The 23,109-nt window shown below is 35.5% G+C and overlaps 1 long non-coding RNA gene across 1 annotated transcript in view; it reads left to right on the top strand.

The window, feature by feature from the left end:
- Positions 1-23,109, top strand: part of LOC143643761 (uncharacterized) — a 313,677-nt gene that overhangs the window by 168,638 nt on the left and 121,930 nt on the right. The gene's annotated exons all lie outside the window — the stretch shown is intronic.

The raw sequence follows: 23,109 nt of genomic DNA, 5'->3' as shown, positions 1-23,109 counted from the left end.
GATTTTAATTCTTTCAAGCCTGCTACATACAATTGCACAACTGTGTTGGCTATAGCACACTGGGGAAATCCAATAATTAAAAGTTAAAGCATTTTACATCACTGCTAATTGAACCAAAATGAAACTATAGTGGAATCAGTAAAATATGTCAGCATCTGAGGAAATATGAAATGATTTGCAATAGTTTGAGATACATACATTTTCTGTTTTAGGTTTCCGGGGCTGTTAAAACAAATAGTACAAACTGGCTGGCCTAAACAACAGGAATTTATTGTCTTAACAGTCTGGAGGCTAGAAGTCAAAATCAGGTGTCAACAGGTCTGTCCTTGCTCTGAAATCTGCAGTGTTCTGGTGGTGGCTTGTCAGAAGTCCATAACTCAACCTCAGCCTCTGTCACATGGCCCTCTCTTTCCCAGTTTTTCTCCTACTCCTCTGTCCAAATTTCCTCAGCTAATATGGGCTCCAGTCATATTGGATTAAGGTCCACCCTGACTCAATTTGCTCCCATTTTAACTAGTAACATTCTCAAATTTCCTGTCTATAAATGGGACTAGGACTTGAACATGCCTCTGTGGGGGACATGATTCAATCCATAATATTGCCTATTGAATCAAATATGACGAAATGAACAGATTTGTCATTGATATTCTGGACAAACTTTAATTTAGTCAGTAAATCTATTAACCTCCTTGGTAAGTAAGGCCTTCCTAATTTCAAATGGTGCAATATATGCTTCCCTTTAGCCTTCTGAGTTATTAGATGTGGTTATTTTGGACAACTCCCACATTACTCTGCAAAGAAGTTTGCATTTTAGTTTTAGGGCTTTACTTTTATTGCAAATGTTAATGCAATATTAAAATTCAGCATTTATGCTCCAAGGATTAAGGAAATACAAAGGGCAAGTTTCTCCTAATGTTATTAATTTGTTATTCTATCCAAGGCATCACTTTAGGACATTCATTTATGTTTTCAACTTATAAATAAAAAAACATGAAGCATTGTATTGCTTTCATGATTTTACTCAAAGGGGTAAACCATTCTCAGTATTCATGATGACATCTCAAATTGTTTTTTTTTTTTTAACTTTGTGTCCACAAATTATGTACTTTTCCCATTCATCGAGTTGCCTGGTTCTTTACTTATGTTGTTTCTCTATGGTATCAACCCTACTAGTCTCAAAGTGAAAAGTCCAATAAAAATTACTTTTATGTTCATATATAACATATCCATGGAATTTTATGTTATACTCTGTTTATGAAAATTTTATCCATTCCTCATAAATGCCAAGACTGCTCCCTCTGTAAAATAGTCTCTCTGATCTCACATTATTTCTAGTAATCATTTTTTAGTTTCCAAAACAATTTATACTTAAATTAACTAAATTTGATCAGTAGCTATGGAAGATTATATGGCTCTTGTTTTGGGTACGAGGAAACCAGCATTATGAATATCATGGATTTGGTATTAAACAAATCTGTGGTTCTAATGTGAGTTGTGTGACCTAGAACACTTTATCTTGACTTCTGCATCAGTAAAATAGCTGTCCTAAAGAACCTATCACATTGGGTCATTATGACGATTGCATAATATGACTTAGTGTGTGCAATGAGCTCAATTATTCCTTACAATTTATGAGTTTTTACATTATTATTCCTCTGAATTCCAGTAACACTAATGTTAACATCAAATTTGGAATTTAACTTTTGTTTGTTTTCTTTTCAATAAAATATTCAAATTTCTAAAGAATGGCTTCTGTGTTTTAGTACTTATTTGACCATAAATATTCATTCATAACCTAACAGCTTGATATATATATGCATGGCTATAGATACATTTTAAAAGTAAATGATTTTTAGGCCACAATGGCTCAGCAGGCAGAGTTCTCGCCTGCCATGCCAGAGACCCAAGTTCGGTTTCCAGTGCCTGTCCATGCAAAAAAAAAAAAAAAAAATTGTATATATACTTATAATGCTGGACTGGCATATATATATATATGAAATAATTTGGTACATTTCAGTTCTTAAAATAGTATAGGCCCTTGGGGAAAAGTATATATAATAATATTATTAATTTTAATTTATTTAGCATTTACAACATACCAAGCACTAGCCTAAGCACTTGACATGTAGAACTTTATTTAAACCTCACAACAATCTCATGATATAATTGCTAAAATCTCTAAATTATAATTGAGAAAATTAAGGCTAAGAGATAATTGCCCAAGATTATATAATCAAAAACCTGCAGAATCTATTCTTGGTACTTTATCTATTACAATTACACTTTCCTAATACTTTATAAATAACAGCAGTACTCTGAGAACCACTGCTTTCAAGTATTGGGTTTCAGTCAGATCTTTAAGGGCAGGAAGTTAAAGACAAAGGGCAGCCTTGAGAAGCAATGCTAAAGAGAGCCTAGCCTAGTCAGGTTCAGGAACTAGAGAGAAACAAATGAGTCTAATGCCTTGAAAGCAATGACAAGTAATATGTAGAAATATCATATATTTTCCCTGTAGAAAAAAAAGTGACACCTTTTCAGCATGATAATGCAAAGGTTGACATGTGTTTGTGCAAAGAGATGTAAAGCAATATAAGGAACAAGGTAGTACATGATCTAGGTAAAAACTGTACAAAGGAAAGGGAACATAATGTTATATAAGGCACTTATATAGCAACATCAGGTATATGACCCCAAGAGAAGAAGACTAAAAAAGTATAGGGACAGAGAGTCAGCATGGAACAAAGACACAGATTGTTACTGAACATCTGTTTCCAGGAAGTAAACCAATTCATTTGTGAAGAGGGATAATTCAATGAAAATCATTTAATTGAATCATTGGATCATTAAATTCAATAATTCAATGAAAATCACAAATGTATTTCTCATAATTAGTTACATAGGGGGTTACAGTAAGTGCTTATATAAAATCCATATAAGATCTCCTAACTCTTCTAAATTAAGTATCTTATTACCAAATTCCTAATATTCAAAGATGGTAAATGCAGAAACTCTTAAATTTAGGTGAGCCTATCTTAGAAACGTATCCCCATGTGTTAAACAGATGTCCAACACAGACTCCAAGACAGAGTGGAGATTTTCTTCTTATATTATAGTTTGAGCAGAGAACTTCATCAGAAATATGAACAAAGGCTTTCTCTCCTCCATAAAAAGGGAATTATCCAACACCACAGAAATAATTGGACTGATTATTTCCTTCTTCTTTGGCTGGGTAATTTTTCTGTTGACCTCAGAGAGAAAATCAGCAAGACAGAATAAGAAAAGGAGAAATGCTCATTAGACATTCCCAAGCCAACCTCCTGAATGTTGTTTTTTTGCTGTTGATTTTTTTTTGTTTATTTGTTTTTTTAACCAGAGAAGTGGGTTTACAAAAAAGTATGCATAAAATATGGGTTCCCATCTCACACCCTATTATTGACACTTCGCCTTGGTGTTGTGCATTTGTTACAACTGGTGAAAGCACATTTTTATAACTGCACCATCAACTGTAGTCCATAGTTTAACTTATGGTTCACTGTGTTGTATGGTTCCATGGATTTTTAAAATTTATTCTAGTAATAAATATACACAACCTGAAATCTCCCCTTTAAACCACATTCAGATATATAATTCAGTGCATTTGATTGCATTCACATTGTGGTGCTATAATCATCACCATTTATTACCAAAACTTTTCTAACATTTCAACTAGAAATTCTGTCCATTTTGAGCCTTCACTCCCTATTCCTTGCCCCCACTCTGTCTCTTGGTAACCTATATTCTAGATTCTGACTCTATGATCACTAGTGTATTTTTTCTTTGGTGTTCTCTGGGCCTCTTGGATATATATAATCATGTCTTTAGCAAAGTCTGAGAAGTTTTCTGTCATCATTTCTTTGACTATTTCTTCTGCTTCTTTCTCTCTTTCTTCTCCTTCTAGAATTCCTATAATGTATATATTAATACACTTGATTGTGTCCCACAGGTCTCATAGCCATTTTTCACTTTTTGTAATTCTTTTTTCTTTCTGCTCCTCAGCCTAACTCATTTCAATTGCCTTGCCTTTAAGTGCACAGATTCTTTCTCCTACCAACTCCAATCTGCTGTTGAAACCCTCCTGGGAAATTTTCAATTTGGTTATTATGATCTTTAATGCCAGTTGTATTGTTTGGATCCTTTGTAAAATTTCTGTCTGATATTGTTCATTCATCACTTTCCTGATATACTTTGGTTCTTTCTCTGTTTTTTCCTTCATCTCCTTGAGCACATTGAAGCCCATTTTTTAAACAGTCTTTGGCCAGTATGACCACAGTCTGCTCTTTTTTGATGATGTTTTCTGGATTTTTATCTTTTTCCTTTAGATGGGCCATGATTCCCTAATTCTTTGCCTGTCTTGAACTTTTTTGTTGCACACTGTACATTTTAACATTTTAAAATGTTAACTCTGGGATTTATTCCCTTGATTTTGTAACCAGCTGATGATATGACAGAGATTTCTTTAGTGTCAGGAGTTAACCAAACCAAGTAAATCTAAGCAAAATCACCTTTCACTCTCTTTGCATATTGACTTTGGGTTGGATTTCCATCAGAGTCCAGTCCTCCTATCAGCCATGGTGATTTCTATTCTGCACCTCTGTCTTTTCCCAGACTTATGCTTGCTAGTGAAATTTGAACTTCTATTCTACTTTGCCAGAAACAGATCTTCTCTCTCCTGAATCTTTCACTGTAGGTCTTGAAACAGGTAAGCCTTTATTCCAGGACATCTTGTGCTGCCTCAAGCTGCTTTTGCCTGGAAGTATGTTCCAGGAGGGAGGGCACACCAGAGAGGAGTTTCACAAATATTTGTTGAGATAATTCCAGAAAAAAGAGCAGGGACCCTCAAAGGGAGGGCCAACTGGTTCCAAATTGTCCTGGGTAGGGGAGGTGTGATGGGCCAGGAAAGGTTCCAGGAGCTTCCTCCACAGTCCCCAAAGATGTGCATTCTTGCCTCAGCACCTGCCCAGCCAATGCAGCCCTCCAGCTGTCCCATCTCTAGAAAGCATACCACCTGTACGTCCCCTTCTCCGCCTTTGTCCAGTGCAAGTTGGAATAATTGCCACCCTCAGTGTTTTAGGCCCTCAGTAATCCAAAGTAGCCAATAAAAAGCAGTGTCAGCAATCAGCCCACACCACCTCACCCATATTTGGGAAAGTGGAATTTCATTTTCCTTTTGACAAGCAAGTTATATCAGGGGCCAGAACGCACTGCTGCTTGCCATGAAAGTGGGGGATGAGCACTGGTAACAGCCAAGTGGAGAGAGCAGTTGACTGGTATTTATTATAATTTACCAACAATTTACCCTTCACTCTTCCCTGGATACTGTGTGGTGTTCTCCTGGACTCCAGAGTTTTGGGAAAGTTGATTTAGACATTTCCTGCCTGTTTAATAGCTGTTCTGGTGGAGGAACTGATTCCTGGAAGATTCTCAAGCTTATTTTTTACTATTCTTTTCTTCCTTTTCATTATTGAGTTTTAATTTTAAGTCAGCAAAGGCAGGCACACAATCAGGAAATGTGAGAAGGAAAAATTTTAGCTGATAAAAAATAAGAGATTATTATAAGAAATGGTTTTCCACTTATTAACACATCCACAATTTCCTCAAATGCAATAATCTCATCATTGTGTGATACTCCAGATTCTGATCTAAATTGTGGACAATCTCCTTTCAATGAATACATAGTTATACATAGTTAAAGTTGCATTTGCCTCAACACAAAACTGGAATGAAAATTTCCTTCATTTTTGTTTGCTCAGACAACTAGATTTCTTTGGTTTTATACACCTCAGTAGAAAGGGTATTTGCATGTTTGCAGTATTTTGTTTTTATAACATATTTGTATTGTGTGTGGCTCCATATTGATGTAAGGTGACTTTCTAGAAATGAAAATACTGAGTACTTTTTTTCAAGTTTCAGAGGTGTTACTGAGCCTTAAGAAGAAATTTCTTCTTAAGAAATAAAAATATTTATGACATGTATTACCTAATACCAAATAAGCAGATGAAAAAAAAAAATACAACTCTTCTTCCAAGTATGAGCTCATCAAACATTTGATAACCAAAAAAAAATATCTGCAGAATCTATTTTCCAGGTCCTTTTTCTTCATGACTGTACCCTACAACCACTATAGTTTACATACAGAATTACCTGACTGTAGTAGAACAACACTCAGCCTGATGGGAGATGAGATTTTAGGCACAGTCAGAAGACAAAGCCCCTCAGAAATTAACTTAGAGATGATTTATTGAGTTTACCGTTTATCCTTAAGAAGCTCATACTGCAAACTTTGGCATTAGACAAATTCGATTTGAATCTATATTCACATAACTTAATGATAGGTGTTAGCAAGTTATTTAATTTTTCCTGAATCATAATCTGGACATATATAAATCAGGCTAATACCTATAGTGGGACCTGGCAAACAGTGGGGACTTATTTCCCATACACGCTTTTGAGCAACTATTGTGGTGAAATAGTGCTTCATTAGAAAATAATTCTGATGGCAGTATAAGCATGAATTAAATGATGAAAGTGACTTGAAGCAGCATCCATGGATAAGTTATTTCCTTCTCAAGAACTAGAAGCAACTTTGTTTCCTCTATTATGAAATAAATAAATAGTTATTTTAAAAATATTTAAACAATAGAGAAAATATGAGAGATGTTTTAGATTGCTAGGCTGCCAAAATGCAATGCACCAGAAATGGGCCAGCTTTAACAATGGAAATTTATTAGTTTTCAAGCTTACGGTTCTAAAGCAGTGAAAATGGTCCAAATCAAGGCATCATCCAAATGATACCTTCTCCCTGAAGACAGGCTGCTGGCAATCGTGGACTCCACTGTCACATGAAAAGGGATGCAACAGCTTCCGTCCGTCTCCCTTCTCCGCTGGGTTTCACTGTTTTCAGCTTCTGGCTTCCGGGGCTTTCTCCCTCAGCTTCTGATGTTTGCATCTTTTTCTCTGTCTGAATTTTGTCCTGTTATAAGGGACTCTAGTAGGAGATTAACATCCACTCTGAATGAGGAGAGTAACATCTCAACTTTGGATCCTACTCACTAAAAGATTCTACTCAAAAAGGGACAACGCCCACAGGAATGGATTAGTTTTGAGAATAAAATCTTCTGGGTGCCATTCAGCTTCAAACTATAAAACAGAAAATATGGAAAGTATCCATAATACCATCTTTGAAGATCTGAGCACCTTAAACATTTGCTACATGCCCTTCTCAATTTTTCTCTACGTGTATTTATATTTATACATTTGTATAGTTGAAAGAAAGGAATAAAGTAACAGAGGAAGGAAGCAAAGAAGGAAGAAAGGATGGAAGGAAGGAAGGAAAGAATGAGCAAATGAACTCAGAAAGGAAGGGACGAGAGAGGGATGGAGTTGGGGAGGGAACCTGGGAGGGAAGGAGGGAAAGATTCACTTTCTGTATCGTAAACTCATTCTTTTCGATTAAGCTTGTACTAGTAATCTCATCATAATTATATAAAAAGCAAACATTATCACTTATAATGGCTGCCTAATATCTTTAATGTCCCTAATGTTGAAACTATCAAAAGCATTCCTAAATCCACTGTTGATGGCTATTTCAATTTCTACCAGTTTTCTTTTTTTGTTATTATAAGCTATGATAAGCATTTTTTGCATACTTGTACTTTTTCCTAAGTTTGTCCTACCAACTATCAAAACATATGGAACCCCAACATATGGAATTGTTGGAAGAAAAGATGTGCACATTTTAAACTTTGATATAAATTTTTAAATTGTATTTCAGAGTTTATAAAATCCAGACTCCTGAAGGATATGATCTTGCTACCTTCTTCACACCCTTATTCATACCATGTAAAAGCATCATTGTAATATATACCTATCTTATGGATAAAAATGGAATTTGTGTTTTGTTTCAGAAATTCTTGATATGAATCATTAGTTAAGGGTCTGTTGTAGCATTACAGGTTAATACATGGGGTTGAATGGAATTTTTAAGTAGAAAATCTTACGGACCAGGTGGCTGAATGAATTGATGGTAGGGAAAATAAAAATTAAAGATGTATATGAGGCTGTGAGCCTGAGTAAAAAAGTTGCACCATTCTCTATTTCTTTGTAGACTTTGGTTTTGCATGCCTCTCCTTAAAATCTTGAATGTTTTCTCCAAGAGTTCCATAGCTATAAATAACTGAGCATTTAAATATCAATTGTATACCCTATATATTTTTGTATATAGGATACTATTGTATATAATTGTATAGTCTATATATTAAAGATTCAAACTCTTTATTAAACTGGTAAGAGTAATTACTAAAGCACATGATGTTTAAGTATAACATAATTAGAAAGAAAGGAATCTATATCAGCATCTAGCGACCTTACGCCCTGATTATTTATTGTTATCAACCACTGCTTATTTAGACTTAGCTCATCTCTCAGCTTGAATGAAACTTATCTTCTAATCTATCAAAAACTAAATGGGGCTTGCTTTTGCCTTGTTTGGCTGTAAAACTTGGAGTTTACCTTAATTACATGTTTTCCTCCTGATTTGCTAAATGATTGTAAGACTGTAAAACATACCCATCTCTAATACAAAGAACAACTACTCTTTTTTTCTTTCGCCTTCTTTCTGCCCTACTTTTCCTTTTATTCTTTCTCTTTTTCATTTATCATACATTGCTTAACTCCCTTGTCCTCTTACTGATGAACAGATATTGAAGTAGCTCTCCCAACATTTCATTAATCTTATTGTCTCTTGCCAGCTTGTTTGAGCATACATTATCTTTCTATACTAAAACTGAACACTAGATAGGTTTTCGTTTTTTTTAATATATGAGTAAAGAGAAGTTGCACATCTATTTGACCACTTCACAGTGGGCTTTGTCACTGATGTTAGACCAGAGTTGCTCAATATTTGCCTGATTATATTTGGGGAAAGACAATTGTTTGTTGTGATGGATTGTCCTGTGTATTGTAGAATATTTTCCAGCATTCCTGGCCTCTACCCACTAGATGCCAGTAGGAGTAGTAGTATCTCCCTTGAGTTCTGATAATCAAAAATGTCTTCAGATATTGCCAAATGTCCCCTGGGGATGGGACAAGATCCCCCCTTAGTAGAACCACTAAGTTAGAAGCTTCATTTCTAATTTCTGTATTTCTTAAATACATTGATTTTAAGGCATTTATTTTCTCCAAAATGATTGAACCCTAGCTTTTGATACTGAACATTTTGCCCAGAATTTGCTAAGGTACCACCCCTCCAATCTTATAATATTTTGAAGTACTATTTACAATTTTTTCCCACACCAGGGAGCAGAGGTGACATCCAAAATTAATGCAACTAAGTAACTTCCCAGCAGGTCATTATAAATATGGGGGTAAGTTTAGGAGACAAATCAGCACTGGAGATGCAAGCTGGTGGATATTCTTGGTGGTGATAATGGTTGAAGCTATGAGTGAGATGATTGGAAGAAGCTATGCAATTAGAAACGAGCAAATGCAGAGATTCCAACTGAGGAGAATCATGTAGTCAGATAGAGTATAAAGGGAGCTGATCCGAGAGAGAGAGGAAAGGAAATGGTAAAGGTGAAGAAAGAGTATACAAAGCATGGTCATTTATATTATCATAATACTAATGCGATAACAACTGATATTTACATAGTACTTTATAGGTGCCAGAAATAAAGAGTATTTACATTTGCCCAATCATTTAATCTTCACAGCACCTTTATGAGCAAATTATTTCCATTTCATAAATGATAAAACTGCCTATGATATATATACATCTGTCTCTATTTTTTATTACAGCTTGAAGTTTAGTGGTAAAGAACAAAATATCTAGAATCTGAATCCTGGTTGAAATCTCACATCTGCAACCTGATAGCTCTGTACCCTAGGATAAATCACTTAACCTTTCTCTGTTTCTTCATCTGTTAAATGGGAATAATTGTGAGGATTAAGGATTAAATGAGTCAAGACATGTAAAGTGCCTCTTTTATAGTATATATAATAGGTCTAATATGTCATTTATTATTTTATGTAAGTTGTGTCAAAAATATACATCCATTTTATTAAACTGCTTCAATTCTTAAAGGCCTTTTCCAGCCCATTGTAGAATATTACCAAAAAAAGCAGTGTTTTTTATATAGAAGTAAGAATAAATGAGAGCACAAACAAAAATACCAGAAGTCTTCAGTGAATAGATCATCCTTTAGAATGCAGGCTTAGCAAATGGAGTCTGTATTATGTAGAATTAAGGTTAAAATCCAATTAAACCATATTTGACTGTCTTTAAAGATTGGCTACAATAATAGCTGCTAACTAATGAAGGATAGAGGCAGCAAGCTGCAAAGTGTATCTTAAGAAAATGGAATAAAAGGACAGAGGTTGGTATTAAAAGACAATCCATTCATTTCAACATATTTCAGCTACCTACTACTGATAAGACACTATGCTATAAGGAATCTATAATTATAATACCTTTTTCTTCCTTTCAAGGAGTTTAAAATGTATTGGGGAGAAATAAATTTATATGAGTTAAGGAGAACTTTCAGAGTGAGGGAGAAGAGTACACATCTAAAAATCTCTATCTGATGCACCCAAATAATAGATGATTAAATACAGTGATCCTTTCATACAAACCTTGCAAACTATCTAAACATAGTTTGCTGACGAAGTGGGAGAAAATATTTGTAACATCAATAGGGTAGGTATTAAATATTCTTTAGTAGGGAGAGAACTTAATCCTCATGAAAAAAAAAAATGAATGCTCCCATATAGCAAAAGATAACAAGAGGCAAGTAACCAAAAGTAAATGCAAGCAAAAAGCAACATATATACCTAGGATATTAATACATAAAATATTTGCATCCTTACCAATATTCAAATAAGTGCAAATTAAATTAGCAAGAAGATTTCATTTTTCATCCATCAACTTGGGCAACCCTGAAGGATGGTGTTAAAGATGTGGGAATATGGGCACCACCACACTACTGATGAGAAGACGGATTGCTTCCATCTTTCTGCAGAAGATTGTTTTTTAAATGAGCTTTTCCAGTTGAAAATGGAAAATAATTTCAAATTTTAAATGAGCATTTTCAGTTGAAATTGGAGAAAGAAATGAAAGGAAAAATGGAAGGAAGACAGGAAGAAAGGAAAGAAGCAAGCCAGGAAACAGAGAAGGAAGGAAAGGCAAGCTGTCATGAAAGGTTAAGAAAGTTTTTTAAAAAGTTTCATTAAGACAGCATGTATGTTTTGAATGCAATGTCAAAACTGACTTTTTAAATTGAATCAATCAACTCATTGGACGCTAACCAAAGAGACCCTTTGTTTTCATGTTAGGTAAAATTATCCATATTTTATTTCACATTAATTTTATTTTTGTCTTTGTAGCCTTCTCTGATAGATTAAATGAACATTAAAAAGATAACCTTGATTTGCATACATTTGCATGGATATTAACAAACTTTCAAAATTCCCAGCTATATAATATTCTCTTTTTCTAACTTTTTAAAGTTAATGACGTGAGCAAAACTTCATAATTCTAGATGTGGCATATCTTTATAATTTTAGGTGTGACTGTGGAAATATAATTTATTTTTAAAAAGATTTGGGTGTATTATTTTTCAAATTATTTTACTTAATCTTATTATATTGCGATCATATTTAGCATCCATTAAGGAACTTCCTATTTCTAGCTGTGGATTAGTTACTTCAGAAACTCAAACCATTTAGTACAATATTTTTGTAAGGCAATGTACCATAAATATCTTCACATTTAAAAGGGAATACTTCTTAAAATCTCTATCTGATGCACTCAAATAATATGATTGAAAACTGATTTTTTCATACAAACTTTGCAATTCTAGATCATTTCAAACTGCAAAGATTTTTCATCCAGCAAATACTGAATTTCAAATTTTCAGGAGAGTGAGTTTTCTTGGAAAGAACCATAGATCCTTGCTGTTCAGATATATACATGAAAAACATATGTCTATGATAAACACAAAAATGCATGATGCCAACCAGATGGAAATGTCCACATTTGCAACCATATAAGTACACATCCTTTAGATTTTCAAGATGAGTGACATTAAACATTTGTTGTTTTCACTGTTTTTTAGCCTTCTTTGGACAGACTGAAAAAATCTCTTTATTACATATTTTTCATGTTTCGCAACATTCATATCTAATGAGAAATTTTTATTTTAAAATCTAGTGCATCTTCGATTCTCTTTTGAGCTTTCCTTTTACATGGTATGTCACATTAATGCTGCCCTACAGGGAAATAATCAAAGAACTTTAATATAATACTGTGGTTCAGAAAGGAAACATGACAGCAGTACATTACTACAAATTGAATTTAATGAGCTTCTTAGCACTGGGAGAGTGACTCTTTGAAACAGAAGCTATTCAATTGAGATCATTTTGATTATAATTAAATCATTTTATGTTTACCACAGGGACAAGTTTAGTCTTAATTAGACACTTTTATGGGGAGGTGAAGTCACATAATTTATATTTTCTTGATCACTTAGTGAAAAATTTATAATGTAAAGGATAAAAAACAATATGGCGGCCTTTTCCAAGGAAAATGAAGATAAGTATTCTCTCTAAAGACTAGGAAGGAATTAATTGGGCATAGCAATATTAGTGACTCAAGTTTGGCATGGATACATACGTATGTAGAAACGAAAATAATATTCATTTTCTGATTTAGTCCATGCCTTCTTCTAAAATAATGAAGAGATGTTTTTGGAAACACATCTATAAAATTAAGTGACACAAGTGCTCACTAAATTGGATCCCAGATGGAGCTCCTTGTTTCGGAAGAAAGCACAATGGAATTGGATTTCTGAGACAATCCAAGTGCCAATTCTGTCACTTGCTAACTTTTTCATCTTGGGAAATTAACTTCAACTCCCTGGACCCCATTTCATTTCCCCAAAAGTAGGGCTAACATTGCCCTCTTTGAGTTAATGTGATAATCTTATGAGATAAGAAATGTGAAATTACATTGCAAATTTTAGATTGATACGTGAATTTAAGTTATGAATATTAAAGACCTTTTGATATTTCTGTAATTTATGTTAATAAGGTGCTAAAATTTCCCCTTTTTTAGAGTCTTATTTCAAACTTTATTTGTACATAGGAAAAAAGTGGATATTACATAAAAGGGAAAGAATAATAAAAACCACTGTGTGCCCCTATAATTGATGTTTTCCCAACCATGAAAAATCCGAAGACTGTCTCATGTTTAAGCAAAATGACAAGACAGGAAAGCGAATGCCTTGAGGGATTTCTTGAGGATTAATCTGTTTGGCATTAGACACAAGCTGTAAGTGTAAGTTAAGTTATCTTCAATCATCTAAGTCATTCAATTATTTCCCAGCAATTGAAATATTCAAAAAGTGCCCCCGACCTTAACTTTTCATGGAATGGCTCTTCAAAGAATGGCAGGGAACATATCCAATAGGAAAGCTTGAATATTGTCCTGAATTTGAAAGCAATTTGGACAGCAATAAAAAACTTGTTGCTAAGAGCCTGAGTCATTAAAATCAAGACATTCAATCTAAGTTATTAGAAATTCCATCTCTCTATAAATATAATATGGGATTTTCTCATTTTATTCTTAGGACTCTGAATATCTTCACTACAATTATAGGTGTGTTGTAAATATCCTACAGCCTAAAATATTTCATCTACTTTCTAGACAGACTCATTCAAGCAAGTGGACATCAATCCATCAATATTCCTTTGGGTAACCTTTCTGTAGATAGGAATTCCACGTATATGATTGCAAATGTGTGTTATCACTCACACCTAGCACAAAATTACTGTTATTCTTTAATTAAGTAAATTAGTTAATTTTAGAGGCATTGCCTCTAAGACATTAAATGGAAATGCCTGTAGAGATTCCACTTAATTTCTACTTACCTAAAGTCAGAAGCAGCATGGTGTTGGACAAAATGCACCAGCTTGAGTTAGATTCTAGGTTCTCTCATTTACTTGTGATGTGACTTTGAAAAGGTCATATTACTTCTCCATCTTAGCTTCCTCACCTGATGAAACGAGCAAGGTAGAAAAGAGGAACTTTGAGTTGGATTTCCATTTAAATGGCCTAGAAAAATATAGCAATTTTTCAGTACCAGTTGTGGTGGGAGTACTTCCTCTGCTGGAATGTGTCAATCTTTGTCTGCTGGAATGTGTCAATCTTTGTTTAGTTATTTGGTGAGTTTTACAAGAGATCATTTTACATCTGCGATTACTAATCCATTACTAGGAAGTTTTGTACTAGATCCATGACTAGGGAGAGAATGAAGACAAGTCACCATATATTCCCTACAGTTTTTGGTGTGAGGTCTTCTTGAAAATACTTTAAAATTCTACTCCATTCATCCCTCAGGTAAGTTTGTAATAAAAGGAGTAGGGTAGAGTAGGAAAGCCAGAGCTTTAGTTTTATTCTCTCCCATGCTCTGTGAGTGTGTGTGTGTGGTCGGCAGGGAATTCACCCGTGGAATCTGCCTCTAGTAGTCTTTCACCCAGCTTCCTCTTAACTCTTCATTTTCTCTCCCTTTTTTCTTTTGAAGAATTTTCACTTTCTCTTCTTTTTCTCTTCTCCCTTTTTGACTTCTTGAAAATAAGGTAAAGGGGAGAAAGGAGGGCCAATAGGTAAGGCAAGTTGGTCATGATTTGAACAAGGGGAACAGTAAAAGGAAGAGATGTTCTCCATGTTTCTCTCCCTTCCACAGACTATGATTCTTCCCCAAAAGCCAAGAATTCAGACTATAGAGATGAAATAAAATAAATAATAAGCATATGAAGAAAGCTCAACTTCAGTGTCAATATGAAAATTGTTGATTATACAGAGGTAATGTTTTTAACTGTCAACAGAGCCAAGCTTTTTATTTTAAAAATATTTTTATAATGTATATACAACACAAAGTTGCCCCTTTTAACCACTTTCATGAGTACAATTCAATGATATTATTTACATTTGCAATATTGTGCTCCCACCACTGCCATCCATTTCCAAAACATTTCCATCACCCCAAACAGAAGCTTAATAATCATTAGGCAATAATTCCTCATCCCTGTGACCCAGCTCCCGGTAACCTGTATTCTAGTTTCTCACCCTAAGATCTGCTTATTCTAGTCATTTCATATCAGCAAGATCATACAATATTTGTTCTCCTGTGTCTGGTTTATTTCACTTAATATGATGTCCTCAAGGTTCATACATGTTGTAGCATGTATCAGAAATTCATTCTTTATTCTTGTGGAATAGTATCCCATTGTATGAGATATGTGTATACATATAAGATACCGTATTTTGTTCATCATTCATCTGTTGATGGACACTTGGATTGCTTCTGCCTTTTGGCTATTGTAAGCAATGCCACTATGAACATGGGTGTACAAATATCTGTTCAAGTCCTTGCTTTCAGTTCTTTGGGGTATATACTTAGAAGTGGGATTGTCAAGTCATCTGGTAATTTCATGCTTCACTTCCTTAGGAATTGACACACTGTTTTAAATGCCAGTAGTACCATTTTGCATTCCAGAGCCAAACTTTTAAAATAACAATAAAAATAGAAGAGGTAAGGTGAAAGGGGCATTCCTTTATGCTATACTGCATGACCATATGGAAAAGCAATTTAATAAATGTTCAAGTGTTTTGATATTCTTAAGCACCTTACTATGAATATAGCTTTTAAAAATCATACATGTGGGTAAAGATTTATGTGCAAGGGTAGTTATTGTAATGGCTTTTTTTATGATAGCAAGAGAAATGGAAATAACTAAGGTCTAAAGTTGCAGAATGGTTAAATCAAATCGTACATACATATGACACAATATTAGAGTCTTAAAATGCCATTCGCAAGCAATATTTAAAGGGAAAATGCTCATTCTAAAACACTGAAATAGGAAAGCAGTATTCAAATGTGATCCACAGGTTGGAAAATATATTCAGGGTTCAGATAATCAGAGGAAATATGTAGTATCATTGACAGACATCTATTGCAAAGTGTTGAGATTATCTGCAAGGTTTTTTTTTTTCTTTGATTCTTTTACTTTTCAAAAATTTTTATAAGGAATCATTATTTTTCATAAAATAGGAATTTATTGGAGAATTGCAAATTGCTTATTAAGAAGATAATAATGATTTACACTGAGAAGCATTTCCACCCTCAACATTTTATTTGATCATCCAACCAACCACTCTCCTTGCCAGCTTTTTCTGCCTTGTGGTGCTAATCATACTCCTTAAGACTCAGTTCGAGTTTCCTTTTTCATGAAGCCTTTGCTAAGCAGTCATTCACTTGGTTTTCAATTATCTTTTAGTCTTTTCTGTTCTTTGAACGCATTTAACACGCATATACTCACTGAATAAATAAGGGAATGAAGAGCCCAATGAACCCAAAATGATTATCTGTAGGGAACTGGGATAGATCCCATTTTATCACTTTATACCGAGGAAATGACACAGAGTTTCAGCTACTTTCCTAAATGTGAGATTAAGGAAAATCAAAACTAAATCATAATCTTCTTTTCCCCAAACTTAGCAGCCTTTTTTCATGTTCTAATACTTGGAAACATAATACCATAAGAATTAATAAGAAGTTTAAAAAAAAGAGAAAGAAATCAACCTCTTTTCTCAGATTCTTCTCAGATTCGGCAAAATATTAGGTTCTTGGAGCTACTGATTAATTTATACAGATATTTGGAAGAATGTTTCATACCCCTTTAAGAGAGAGGTATAGAAAAAAGAGAAATTTGGTCCATTTCTTAGAATGCTTGGGGAAAAGGAATTAATGAAAAGAGATGAATAGGAAGAAGAAACAAAGAAATACAATGGGGGGGGGGCTGTAGTCGGCAGAATTATGCCTCCTCCAAAGGCATCCTGGCAGCTGTGAATATATTACCTAATATAGCAAAAGGGATTTTGAAGATATGGTTAAATTAAGAATCTTGAGTAGGGACTATTTTTCCAGTTTATCTTGGTGGGTGCAATCAAATCACAAAGATCCTTAGAAGATGAAGAAGGAGGCAGAAGAGGAAGAGAAGTGATGAAGGAGTCCTAGGACAGGGTGATGCAACCTGCTGGTTTAGAAGACGGAAAGGAGTCAGGAGCAGGGAATTTCTGCAAGCTGGAAGAGGACCCAGTTCTTTCCTCGAGTCCCCAGAAAGAACACAGGCCAGTCAATTCCAGAGCTTCAACCCCATGAGATATCTTTCAAACATCTCCCCTCCAGAACTGTGAGATAAAAAAATCTGTGTTATTCTAACTCACTAAATTTGTGCTAATTTATTAGAACAGCTATAGAAAATTAGCACAGGGGTGAACCTTGGCAATGGCAATTAGAGATAAAGTCCCTACCTTTGTAGAAAATGTCCTGGCAGAGGAAGAAGATAAGAAATACAAAAGAAAAATATATAAATATTTTAAGGAGATGAATGTTAAGGAAAAAAGTTAAAGCAAGTGATTAAAGTAGGCTGGCTATAATTATTAAATGATGAAATCAGTAAGTGGAACCAACATGGGCAAAATGTCCTCTCTTTCACGAGACCTCACCAGGATCTCCCTGGACCACAGGAGAATGGGTTATTTCCTTCACTGAGGATTTTGTTTTGGCCTCTTAATTGTATTGGTATAGAGTTAGTCCATGAGATTTTTTGTTTGTTTTGTTTTGTTTTTTGACAATGGGCAGGCTCTGGGAATCCAACCTGGGTCTCTAGCATGGCAGGTGAGAATTCTACCACCGAGCCACCGTTGCACGGCTCAGTCCGTGAGTCTTTAAAATGCAGGGAGCAAGAGTTATATTTTATTATACACTATGCATCTAACAAAAAAAAAATGGCACGTACAAAAGGAGTGAGAATAAAGTTAAAGGTGAACAAACATAGAAAAGAAGGTCAGAAATGGTGGTAAGAGGAATGGAAGGAAGGAAGAACAGAAAGGGCTAAGAGGATGACAGAAGAATGTAAAGAAGATGGGTTCACAATAGTAAAGTTCTGTGACTGAGCTCAGTTCATCTTATTCCCACAAACAAGCCAGCCAACGCTGATTTTTGCAATGTGACACTTGTGAGGCAATCCCCTAGTGCTGCCATGTTGAGTTGCAGGATGACATATGTTTTATTGGCTGCTGAGACTATACTCTCTCCTTAAAATAGATTGTCACCATTAGCCCAAGATACCTTGTTGCCTTGTGACACTTGGAACTTGACTTCTGCAATGTTTCTGAATAACCATGGAAGTCAACAAAAGAGAAACAATCACCACAACAACACAACTCTCTGGCACTTCAAGGATAATACATTATGAGTGTATAAGTGCAAAGTCAACATTTAGCAGCTATTGCCTGTAGCAAACAGGAGCTCTGTTCTTCTGAATTATACTAATCGGTGGACTGTAATTGATTGCTGTTCTTGAATCATTTATTTTATAAAACTCAATAAAAGAGAGTGATGAAAATGTGCCTGATGATTTCGACAGAGCGTAAGAATTCAAGAGCTGGGGAAGAAAGCAGCCTTGATTCATTTCACTACCTGTTTCTCAACCACTGCCCCAGAATTGGATGGAAGACTGTTCATTTCCCCTTGGCAGCTCCAGACCTAATGGGTGAAGCAATTTTCCCTGATGTTCTGTTTACCTCATTCTTGCCTTTATTTCCTGGATAAAGACCTATTGGTATTAAAGATTGCAGGGGGGTTATTTTACATTGAGATTCTGGTTCAGTTATTTCTAGCTACACTGGTGTACCCCAGAAAAGAGCTTTGGAAGGAAACAGAGCTGGTATGAATTGCCTTCCATCTCTCAGGTAGCAAATGCAATTGTTTTTGTTTTCCTTGGTCTAAAAATGACTAGATATCAGCAGCTTACACCCTGCAGGGCAAATCAGGATGCAGCAGGAAGTGTTTAGAATTGCTATGTTGGCACTGATAGCAGAACAGTTAAAACAGAGGGTGTCTGGACAAAACAGGGCTTTTGGCAACATCAACTGCTCAATCCCAGGTGGAGAACAGACTGTGTCACTATGTCATTACAACACACCTTTCATTTTCCCTCCTCTTCTGTGACCTAGAGAATTTTTTAGGATGAATAATCTACTCCTTCCTAGCCACAGACACGTTCTGATTCAAAAGCTGGCTTTGCCACTCTATCTCTTGCTATGCAGCTCAGATAACTTTCTCCAATAATCTCTCTTTCCCAAAGGTTTTCTTGCTTATCTAGCTCACCTTTCTGGTAAATCACTGTGATAACTTCCCAGATTTATTTAACAGCTAACAAAGTCATTTTCTGTATCCTTAAGTGGGGACAGAGAGGAGAAGTAGAGAAAAGGTCTGTAGATTATCTATCTGGTTACCATACATATGCCCCACAGCGCACATACTTTGCTTCCCTTATAGCTAATCCATAATAGCTAAGTAGGCCTTCCATTCCATTCAATCATTTGTTAGCCAAATAATTGCTTCATTTGAATGTTTACTGTCTCTTATTTCCAAAATTGTGCAAATAGGATGTTAATCATTGCATACAGCTGTCCACTTTTTAACATTCTCTTTTCCAGGGCCCTATTGTTTGTAGTGTTTAAAGCTTAGTCAGCCATCCAGATTTTTAAATTTTGTTTGTTTATATCCCACAAACGAAGTAGTACACCAGTTTTTTGTTTTGTTTTTCTGTAATGCCACACAACCAACTTATCTAATGTTTTATCTGAGGTTTAATGTGTATAAGTGTGCAGGTATATGTGTGTATGAGAGAGAGAGAGAGAGAGAGAGAGAGAGAGAATGACTACCACCATGAGATGTCAAGAAAGAATCTTCAGAAACTATTAGCTCATTTGCAATGGAAGGCAATGTGCAGGATCATGGCAAAAGTATTACCCTATACATACAGTCCAAGAAGACCATTATTTTTCTCATTAATTCATCTGAATATCAACAAAGAGCAAAGGAAGAGAGAGGTGATGCTGTGCAAGAGACCACTGCCTGGGAAGATTGACTCCTCTTAACTTCCAAAGACACTGTTGGCATCATCCCAGAGAACATAGTCTTCCAAGCTTCCTGTTGGAATTGGTTTCTGCAATAAAGGGCTTGTCCTTCCATCCCCTGATCCTCTAGCCATCCAGTAGCAGTTTCTCTTTAACTTCATTTGCCTTGTTGCCACTTCCTTTGTCTCAAGTTTCATATTTTAGGCTGAGCAGTACCCTGAATTCTCCACTTGAAAATCTGCTAGCAATTGCCCATCCGTGTGTTGGAAGAACTGGTAGAGAGGAGAAGGGAGCAGAGAGCCACTGTTCTTTGTCTTCTTCCCTTAGTCTGCCCGCCCACCCTCTCGGCCTGGAGATTGAACACCTCCACTGACATTGTCAACAAACCTGTTATTCCACTCGTTGGGCAATACTTGTTCATTTTCTGCTGAACGCCTGGGGAACGGATGCATTGTATGCTAATCTCGCCCTCAGGTTCATTTTTTTAGAGGCAAAAATGCTTACGCTGTATTAGGCACATCCCTGACTATGAGGCTAAGGTGGAAAATAAAGGTGTAAATGGGGCACACAGAAACGATAGGCACCTGTTTTCTGAAAGAAAAGTGTCATCTCAGTCTCCAAGGAAAAGCAAATGTGTGGCTCATCTCCAGGAAAGGCCTGTGCCTGTTCACAGTCAAATGCATCCCATCTTTGAATCAGAAAGTCTGCTCAAGACGCACGGTTCTTGAAAAAGGATATCCTCAGCCTCTGGATCAAGGAAAGAGTTGATCTGAAATTCTTGAAAATTTGGGGAGGGGAGGGGATCTGGATCCCTTCAATGAAAGTATGTTGCTCAGAATGAAAATGCTTGATGCTAATGTATTTTCTAAATAAATTCTAATTCTTAAAATGTTTTCTTCTTCAGATGTATAACCTGAGGCAAGCCCTAAATTTACCATTTCATAGTCCCTTTCTTTAAAAGCCTTCCTCAAAGCATGCCACCTTGGAGGAGGTGATTAGCTTCATTATTCACTATTGTCTCTTTCCTGGATGTTTCTTCTGCACACCAGTGTATATTAGTTTGTAATCTCCTGCCCACCTGTTTTGCATTTTGTTTCTAGTTGCATGAATGCCTGAAGGTATAATCATGCCTAACTCACTGGGTTGCTGTGTGGTTTATGTGAAAGAATATATATTGATTCCCACCTCCTTGTCCTGTTCACGGTTCTGGAGATGAAGAGGAAATTAGATACTAGGAAAGAGAAAAGCATGGGTGACCTGCTTAGCCAAGCATTGGTAAAGGAAGAGTCCCCTAAAAGTATTCTGAAGGCTTTATTTTTTTCCTAGTGTCAAGTTGTTTTGTTGTTATTCTTGTTGTTTGTTGAGATACTTTGTCTTCTCTATAAAATGAATTCATTTCCAGCATTTCAATGTCAAAAGTTTTCACTAAAAAAATCTAAATCTTCAGCCACCCTAGGCCTGCAGTCTTTCATAGCTAAAGCTGAGTAAGGCTACACAATTTTTAGGTAGATGTGTGTTCTGCTGTTTAGCATTCTCTATTGCTGTACCCCCTGCTTACTTCATTTGTTTGTGCTACCTGATTGAATCCTGGGGACAATGAAGTTTGTAACTCCCTTCTAGAATCCTAGATTCTTCGAAGATTTCATTGTTGAGATACAGTAATATTTTGAACAAGCTCCAAAGCCACATCGACTTTATTTTCTTCAAACTCCATCTTAAAACTCCATATGTTGGGCTGTGCAACGGTGGCTCAGTGGCTCAGTGGCAGAATTTTCACCTGCCATGCTAGAGACCCGGGTTAGATTCCTGCCTTGCCGGAGACTTGGGTTTGATTCCCAGTGCCTGCCCACAAATAGAAAATAAGAAAAAAAAAAGAAAAGAAAACACGCACAAACACACACACATACACACACACACACAAACTCCATATGTTTATTCTCCCAAGCTAGAAAATACATACAAACATTCACTTTTTCCCCCTAAGCATTTGGTATAATGTTCTAAATATTACACCAACTTCATCATGTCGCATGTATGGGGATTATAAATTGCATTGAAATGTATTATTTTATGAAAAGCAGAATAGAGCTCAAAGGGTAAACTTTGAAGTGAAAAGAAAAACACCTTGATCCAAATCCTAATGTAGCTACTTATTAGACCTGTAAGGTTGGACATGTTTCTTAACCTCTTTGAGACTTTGTTTCCCCATTGTTAAATGTAGATATCAATGGTATTTGCCAAACAGAATTAAATCAGTTAATAAAATACATTATTGACTGGAAGTGTCTGGTTCCCTGTAAGCCCTTAATGGTTGCCAGCATTTTTATTTAGTATAATTATGTATTATTAGATATGAGGAAACAAACTAGAGGGTAAAGGACTGGCTTGAAGTTTACAGAAAATAAATGTCTGAGCTGGCTATAGTCTGAGGCTTTTCTGTTGAAGTCCAGTGCTCCTTCTCCTGCTCAGGTAACCCCTACTTTATATACAGAGCACAATCAGCAAATGTTTTCTAAGTGAATGCATGAAAGAGTAAGTAAATTAGTAAGCAGTCTAAATTGCTACATAAGTTGCAAATATATCTATGGAAAAAGGAAAGAATAACTCAGTCAACCATGAAAGGTATGTGTCCAGAGTCACATTAAGTTTTATAAGGGGCAAAAATATTTCAGAGCAGGAAAGTATATTAGAAATCATTTAGAACAGTGGTTTTCCAACTTTTTCAAACTCCACAATAATAGAAATGCAGAAAAAGAAAATTTCCACATCAATATCTAAAGAGCAGCAACGTCGAGAGAAACACTAATCATAGGTCTTTTTCAAATATACAAATGTAGTGAAGAGAGAATTGTTCAATTGTTTCCTCAGATTGATTCTTCCCACTTATGGGAAGAATTCCCCAAATCAACCATCACTTTCAGAAAATGGATGAATCGAGACCAAAAACAAGAAGCCACTGAAACACTTTAATGAGACTGATGTGTCTTAATTTGGGTTTCCCCAAAAGCCAACACTGAGACAAGACTTTGGGTACAAGTAGTTTGTTCCTAAGACACTCCCAGGAAATGCATGAGGTAAAAGACTTGAGA

This window comes from Tamandua tetradactyla, chromosome 8, assembly GCF_023851605.1.
Source record: "Tamandua tetradactyla isolate mTamTet1 chromosome 8, mTamTet1.pri, whole genome shotgun sequence".
NCBI classification, from domain to species: domain Eukaryota; kingdom Metazoa; phylum Chordata; class Mammalia; order Pilosa; family Myrmecophagidae; genus Tamandua; species Tamandua tetradactyla.
Note: the sequence above shows the minus strand (reverse complement) of the source record. Positions and strands in the feature narration are given on the sequence as shown.